The sequence below is a fragment of the Mytilus galloprovincialis genome, chromosome 13 (assembly GCF_965363235.1).
Source record: "Mytilus galloprovincialis chromosome 13, xbMytGall1.hap1.1, whole genome shotgun sequence".
In the NCBI taxonomy this organism is placed as follows: Eukaryota; Metazoa; Mollusca; class Bivalvia; order Mytilida; family Mytilidae; genus Mytilus; species Mytilus galloprovincialis.
Genome location: NC_134850.1, coordinates 36,503,040 through 36,512,095, shown reverse-complemented (window position 1 = coordinate 36,512,095; position 9,056 = coordinate 36,503,040).

Sequence of the window (9,056 nt, the reverse complement as noted above, 5' to 3'; positions counted from 1 at the left end):
CGAATCATAAGTTATTAAAAGTTCTTTCTTATTTTATTAGAAATTTGTATTTTTCACCTCTATTTTGAGAACGTTGATTTTTTTTTAATTTCATATATAAACAACTTGAAACTTAGTACACAATCATGTTCTCTGCGATATTATCTTTCTAATTTTAATGCCTAATTAGAGTTTTGACCTCTATTTCACTGTCCACTGAACATAGGAAATGATAGTGAGAGTGGGGCATCCGTGTACTATGGGACACATTCTTGTTATTTATATTTTGGCCCCTGTTATTCTCTATTCTTTATTATCTTGGTCTAATTTTTCTCTATCTTTTACTCTTTTTTTGTCAATTATTTTCTATTCTGTAAACTCATCCCTATCTTTTCTGTGATTGATTGGTATTTTACCCGCATGTTCGGTAAAAATTTGGTAATAAAAGGGATATATACTTATACTTATATCCTTGTTTCAAAATTATATAGAACATCTTCACTTTCTCCGTAGAATGAAAATTGATTGCATCAGCCATTTTACAATAAAAACAAAACAACATGTGATATTATTTGTTTAAAAAAAAAAATAGTGCATATTTTACATATTCAAGAAGCAAGGTCATGTCGAAGTTTTCAGCTGATTTCCTTATAAGGTCAAAGGCGATATTTGTGATATAGACTAATAATATTTCAAGTTTGAAACATTAAATCAGTCTATCATATGATAATTAAGCGTCTCATAGGATGGAACTATGCTTCAGTATGTAACTTCATAGAACGTTTAATTTTTAAGTGACACTTTTATGTTTTTAAAATTACAAAGTTATATATGTTTTAATGGCTAAGTGAAGATATTAGAATATTTTAGTTTTGTAAGGTTAGACACATTATCAGATAAAATTGGCAAATTTGGCTCATAAATATGATTTACCTTTTCCCACTTAATGCACCTTCATTTAGTTAATATATAAATATACTGAATTATGGGATTTCGACATGCTTGATATGGTGTTTTTTTTTCGTATGCTTACGAATTGCTGACATGAATAAGCTTTATCTTATTCAGCGCGTATGCTTTTGTATATGTTTGTCAAAATCTACAACTAGAACTTTGTTTGTTTCTGCTTTTGTACTTTGGTGAGTTTTTGGTCGGTGTTATTAAAGAATCCACATATGTTACTTCAACCATGAAGTATGATTTCTCATGTCATTTTATCTGATATGGTATATGGAATCTACTAAATTGTATTGGTATAACACAACAGTATTTATATTATTGTTCTGATCAATTATCATTGATACTCTTACTTCCGCTTATTAAGTTCAACTTAGTAGTACTTTCTCTTGTTTCAATCAACGAGATTGGTAACACTTATCAAAATGATTACCTTAAGGAGGCTCGCGGGTATAAGATTTTCAGAAAAAAAATTAAACATTTATTTTTCATTACAATTTTTATTTATTACCTTTAGTAGTTGTGACTTTATCATATGGTACAAAAATCATTCCAAAAAAATCAATTTATGTTGGCCCCAGGTGACTTTTAAAATGTAGATATCATTGAAAATGCTCCAAATTATCTCCCTTTGGTGCAAAAATGCCATTTTTTGGCATTAAAATTGAAATATCTTTTTTAACTCATCGGTGACCTGTATTTTTTATTCTTGTTTTCAAAGAAGCTGTACATAAACTAAATAATTGTAAAATCTAAGCGATTTCTGTAATTTAGTTATTTTTTTATTTCGATATTACCGCTTTTTCTACTATTAGTTCAACAGAAAAAACGGACATTTACAAAAATGTATGCTTCTTTCGAAGGCAGATTGTGGGCGTAAATGAACGGTGACCCCATTATTTTATTTTATTTTTCTATTAGGTATAAGATAAAGTTCATTTATAGAAAAATGTAGAGATATCCTATATTAAATAAAAAAAAATTGATTTAGACCCGCGAGCCCCCTTAAATACTCTATGGATCAGCTATTGACCCGTTGTGATTACTTTGATTACTCCATCGATCAAAGTATGACCCTTGCGATTACTTCGGTTACTGATTCGATCAGGTATGAACACTAGTAATTTGTTTATTATTTCATTCTATTGACCAGAAATTGACTCTATCGATTACTTTGTTTAATTCGATCAGTCATTTACCCTAGCGATTACTTTTAATACTCTATCGATCAGCTGTTTACCATAGTCATTACTTTACTGTATCGATTATATATTGACTCTTGCGATTTCATTGATAACTCTTTCGATCATATATTGACCATATTGATTACGTTGTTAATTCAATCGATCATATATTCAACCTAGCGATTACTTTCATTAATCTATCGATCAGATATTGACCCTATCGATTTATTTGATTATTCCACAGATCAGATATTGATCTTTTCGATTACGTTGATTACTATATTAATCACACATTGTCCCTTTCGACAACTTATCACGATTGTTCACATTTCTTAGGTGAAATTTATGTCATTCTACTTTTTTGATGAGTGAGTAGGAGTCATAGTTTACTTCTAATAAGTTGGCCCTTATTTAAAGCAGCTTAAACGACTAAGACATTATACCCTCCATTTTATTTGTGATCTCTAATACGAATTAGATCAGGAATGCTTTCTATATTGATATTTGCAAGGTTTCTTATCATGAGATAAATATCTTACGGTATTTTATACTGATGGATGCTGTTACAGAAACACGTGTTAGTAATGTTCTTGGTGAAGGTTGTTTCTTAAGTACTTATTTGCAGTGTTCATGATGGAAGTTGCTCCAGAATTACGTGTTTACAGTTTTCCCGATAAATTGGTTCCGGAATTACGTGTTTGAAGTGTTCCTGATGAAGATGTGTTCATAAACATGTGTTTGTAGTGTTCATGGTAAAAGTTTGTTCAGAAGCAGGTGTTTGCAGTGTTCTTACTGAAGTCTAGTCCAAGAACATCTTAATGTCGTGTTTCTGATTAAGTTTAGTTCATAAGCAGGTGTTTTGGTGTTATTGAACATGCGACTGATGTGTTCCTAATGAAGGTTAGTCTCTGGAAATATGTTTTAAGTGTTCCTCAGGAATTTAGTACAAAACACGTGTTTGCAGTGTTCCTACATGATGTTAGTGCAGAAACATATTTTTGTAGTGTTCCTGCTGAAGGTAAGTTCAGAAACGCTTGTTTGCAGTACTGTTCAAGCAGAATATTAGCACATGTGATGTTTGCACCGATGTCATATTATGATATGGATGTTATGGTCATAAAATAATATAAGTACAAACAGCGGTACCTTTCCGGTTCATCTGTCAAGAAATTGTCCATTAGATTAACTATAGGTTTGTCCGCAGTGAAAGTGGTATTACAGAAATACTGTGACATTGTTTATTCGTATAGTGGCATTAACCATATTTGGATTCTTATAACCTCAACATGCTGAGATATATACAACCAGCAGTGTCAATCAGATGTGGATACTGAAAAATTCTAAAGATCTACTGCTAAATCTCAGTCCACAATCTCTGCCATTTTGCAGTAACATTAAAACCTTCGATTATTTTACGCTTTACACTACTATTCCCCATGCTCAATCTAAATATCGACTTCACCATCCCATAAGACAGAGATTTTTCCTTTAAAAATGGGAATGTAAATATAAATTTCTTGTTTTGGGGTTATAATAATTCTTATTTTGTGAAGTACCACACCGATAAGATGTTAGAAAATACAGTGAAGATATTGTCAAAATGCTGGACTTTTTAATCGAAAATATATTTTTGAGTCTTGGGGATTGATATTTCAGCAGACAGTCGGTGTTCCAATGAGCAATAAATGTGTTTTAGTACACGTATGAAGCAGAATTCATTCAGAACCTTCTTAAATACAAAAAAGAAAAAGCACCTTGCAAAGTTCTTTAATTTTACTTTCGGATAAAATGATGATGTCCTATCACTGAATAACCTATATTTCAGTCAGTACTTGCAACTCATATATCCCAGTGAACTCGAAATTAAGGAAATTAAGGATACTACTGATGGTATATTCAACAACAAATCTGTGTACTAACCTTGTTTGTATTGGATACCGGAGGAACAAGTGATCAGTATGCTGGAGTTTCTTATTGACAACATATGTATTGAATTTGGAGGTAGACTTTTTCAACAAATTGTCGGCATTCTTATGTTAACAAACTGTGTGCCTCACCTTGCCTACCTCTTCTTATTTTCATATGAATCGAAGTTCCGTCAAAAACTTGTCAAAAACAAGAAGATCAAAGAAACCAGGTAATTTAATTTCACATTTAGATATATTGAAGATGTTCTTTCCATTAACATCCGAACATTTCTGATTGGATTCAAACAATATATCCCCCAGAACTAGAAAAAAAGAAACAAAAGACACAACTTTCTCCACCTTGACTTATACCTTGAATTTGACATACACCATCAGTACCAAAATGTATGACAAAAGAGACCATTTTAATCTTTAAAGTATCAATTTCCCCTACCTTATTATTAATATACCAATTTCACCGGCAGATGGGATATACATTTCCCAACTTATTCGGATTTCAAAAGCTTGCAGCTCCTACTTAAACTTTGTAAAACGTCACCAGAATCTGAGCAGAAAGTTGATGAACCAGGGGTATGTATGTCAAGAACGTCTCGTCCTTTTTCCTAAAAAAAAGTTTATCGGAAGATACAAAGACTTTGTTGATAAATATTCCGTATCAACTTCACAAATAATACACGATAGTCTTGAAGTATAATTTCTGGGTATTGACGTTGTTTATCATCGTAATAAAGTTTTATAGTATTCTTTTATTTGTCTTTATGAATATTACTTTTACTGTTCAGTCTGTTTTTGTTAATGTATCCATTTGACTTGACTCTGTACTTATACACCCCGTCATTGTGTTAATGGTCTATGGTTAATTTTGTATTATTGTCTTCCATTTTTGCTAATTTGCTTTGCCTATTTCACATTTGTATTTCTTTGATACATACGTAGCTCGGTACTCATTCCGTCATTCTGTTATTGTGCTATTGTGAAAATTTATGTATTATTGTCTTTCATTTTTACTAATGAGCTATTGTGAAAATTTATGTATTATGGTCTTTCATTTTTACTAATGAGCTATGTCTATATGTTTTTTGTGCTTCTTTGTTACATATTTGTTTGATTTAATAGTGCTTAAGATTATAACACAATGTTGACTGCTTTATCCCTATTTTTTTTTACATTTACACCTATTATGTCTTTTTGTTTTGTTCACATATCGTTTTCAATATATGGAATTTGATGCTACTGACATACAAGTGAGAGGTTTAGCTAGCTTAATAAAACCAGGTTTAATCCACAATTTTCTACATAAGAACATTTCTGCACCAAATCAGAAATATGACAGTTATTATCCATTTGCATGATGTGTTTGATTTTGCCATTTGATTAAGGACTTTCCGATTTGAAATTATCCTCCTTTTTACAAGGTAGACTACTTCATGTCTTGATCTTTTTCCACAACACAGATAGACGACTTCACACTTAAATCTAGGACAAACGATCGATTTTAACTTCCCAATTATTAATTTCCCATTTCCCTGCTCAGTCGTATGATGCGTACATATCTCAATTGATACGTTATGCTCGTGCATGTTCACACTATACTGACTTCATACACAGGAGTGTGCTCCGTACGCATAAAACTGTGTTATGAGGAGGAAAGATTAAAACTGACTCTCCGTAAATTTTATAGGACATAACTGAATATGGCAGTTGGTATCATATAGTTCGTTTCTATGTAGGTTGGTGTTTGTTTTTGTTGCACTTCGGTGTTCTGTTGATTCTTTGTTTTCCTCTTATAGTCGATGTGTTTTCCTTGGTTTTGGTTTGTAACCCCGGATTTGTTTGTTTTTTCTCCATCGATTTATGACTTTTGAACACTGGTATATTGCTGTTGCCTTTATGTAAACCTAGGTTATTCTCTGAAATCAAAGCCTGTGATTTTTCTATCCTTTCCACCATTATACCACATGATAAAAAAGTGATTAACAATGCTTTCCTCCATAAAACATACGCTTTACATTTATTTTGGATATAGTACGGCATATTTTGTTAAAATTAACTAGAAAATAAAACATGCTATACTGACGAACAATTGATCAGTATGCAGGAGTTTCTCATTGACAACATATTTTTTAAGTTGAGAGTGGAATTTTCCAGGAGTCTAAAACATTTCACATATTCTAATCACCCATTTATTCTTGAAAATTAATGCACCTCTCCTGGCCGATCTTTTCGAGTTTTAAGACACTCGTAAAAAAATAAATAAAAAAGCGAGATCCTTCCACTTCACAAAATCCCTTTGAAAAGATATTGATGACTTTGTTTCCATTAACAACACAATTTTTCTGAGGGTGTCTCATTAATACATATATTTGCACTCCTGAACTAGAGATTAAAAAACCGAAGATACAGCTTCCGTTGCCTAATTTCTAGGCATATACCTCGAATTAAGTCACAGAGGTCAATTCAGTATCTCAATATCCGGGTTTGTAATAACAAGAGCATCACGACCGACGGGTGCCACATCCAGAGCACCTGAGATCACCCCTAGTTTTAGGTGGGGTTCGTGTTGCTTAGTCTTCAGTTTTCAAATGTTTGACTGTCCCTCTGGTATCTTTCGCCCTTCTTTTTCAGTACCAACATCTATGACAAACAAGACGATTTCAATTTTAAAATTATAAATTTTCTCACCTTAGTAGCAATATATAGACCAACTTCAACAACGTATGAAGTATGTCTCCACTTATACGATATTCAAGACCTTTCATCTGCTACTAAGACTTTGTAGAACGTCATCAACGTCGAAACAAAGATTGGTGCGCCAGGGTTTTGTCAAAAGGTGTCTAGTTCTTTTCCAACAAGTTTATTGGAAAGTTTCAAGATAAATATTCATTGTTTATTTCACAAATAATACAAGAAGGTCTCGAGTTATCGTTTCTAGAAGCTGAAGTTGTGTATAATTCTATTTACTTTTATTAAGCCTTTTTTGTATTTGTGTTATTATGTTGTTTTTGGTTGTAAGACTATTGACATGACTCGGTATATATGCATCCAGCTATCGGATTTTAGTCTATAAAGCGTTCCTGGAGCAGGTGATCCTGAGTTGCGATTCGGACGAAAGAGGTTTCAACGGTGTTTGTTTTTTTTTTCATTTTGTTTACCCCTGTCTATATTTTAATTATTTGTACACTGTGGATAAAGAGTACAATCACAAAAATACTGATCATGAACTCCGAGAAATATTCAATACGGAAAGACCCTAATCAAATGTCAAAATCAAAACCTCAAGCACACCAAACAAATGGACAACAATTACCTGTCATATTCCTGACTTGGTATGGCATTTTCTTATGAAGACAATGGTGGATTATACTTGGTTTTATAGCTAGCCAAACCTCTCGCTTGTATTCTAGATACTGTATATACAATCAACTACAAAAACACGTGCAAGGGTCTCTGTTTGAAGTCTTTGTGTGTTTGTTTGAATTTTTTATCAGTCGTGTTGTATTCTTATTGTCTATTTCTTGACTCTCTCTAACTGATCTAGATACTGTTCACACGTCAAGTATCATTTATATCTTTAAAAAATATAGGAGACGTACTAAATTTTATACTTTTAAAGTACTTTTTTTTAAAATTACCATAAGAAAGTTGTTTAGAACTACTAATATTGAAATAGCACATTAAGAAAACCTAATGTAACAATCAATGTAAATGTAAAATCATCAAAATACTGAACTCCGAGGGAAATTCAAAATGGAAAGTCCCTAATCAAATGGCAAAATCAAAAGCTCAAACACATCAAACGAATGGATAACAACTGTCATATTCCTGACTTGGTACAGGCATTTTCTTATGTAGAAAATGGTGGATAAAACCTGGTTTTAACGGTAGATAAACCTCTCACTTGTATGACAGTTGCATCAAATTCCATTGTAATGACAGTGATATGTGAACAATACAAACAGACACAAAAGGTAAAAATGTCAAAAATAGGGGCACAGCAGTCAATATTGTGTTACAATCTTAATTTCTATAAAAACAAATAAATAAGCAACGAAAAAGCACAAAATAACATAGATGTTTAAACCAAGCATATTGGCAAAAATTAAAGACAAGAATACACAAATTTACAATAGTACAATAACACAATGACGGGATGTATAAGTACTGAGCCATGTCATATCTGTACTATAAGTGTATATGGTAAAAGTTGAATCACAGAGTGAATTGATGTAGAGTTACGGTATGGACAAAAAAGGAAAGCTCTGTATCTAAAGTCTTAAATCTTCTTCAGGGAACGTTGAATTCAAAGATTAAATACTCAGTTCTTTTGGGTTTTTTTTATAGACAAATAGCACATAATTGAGTAATGAGAATGCATGCATGTATATCAATCGACAAAAGGTAAAACATATCGAATTTTCTGCTCTGCGTTTTTCTTTACCGGAAGCAGTGAATCGGTATTTTACTGTCTTATAGTTTTTCACCTATTTGGTAAATTTAATTCCAAGACGTCCTAAGTTTTGTATAAGAATGTATCACATCATAACAAAATATTTGCTATGATGTGATACACCATAACAGATTTTCGGCTCTCCCTTGACACCATTTGCGAGTATGGTCTTGAGGAAACGATGATAGTTCGTCGAAAGGGGACGATAAATGGCTGATCCGTGTTAAGAGAGATCCAGATCTCTTGCACGTTAAAGACACCCTTGTAGATTTCGAAAAAGAGCAGGCTAATAACGCTACAAGGCAGCACTCGCACTCGCAAAGTGGAAAGGGATTAATATAAGTTAAGAAGGGAAAAGAAAGGATATTTGATATCCATCCATGTCATAAAAATGAAAATGACCAACAAAAAACACAAAAAAGCAAAGGAACATCGCTTTTCTTGTTGTTCGTTATCTCAAAGCCAAAGTGTCAGTGAAACCTTCAACCTGGGGCAAATGTTCTCATTTCACTGTATTAGACCGCCCCTATAGAAATTGATGTCAAAATACTTTAGAGTCGA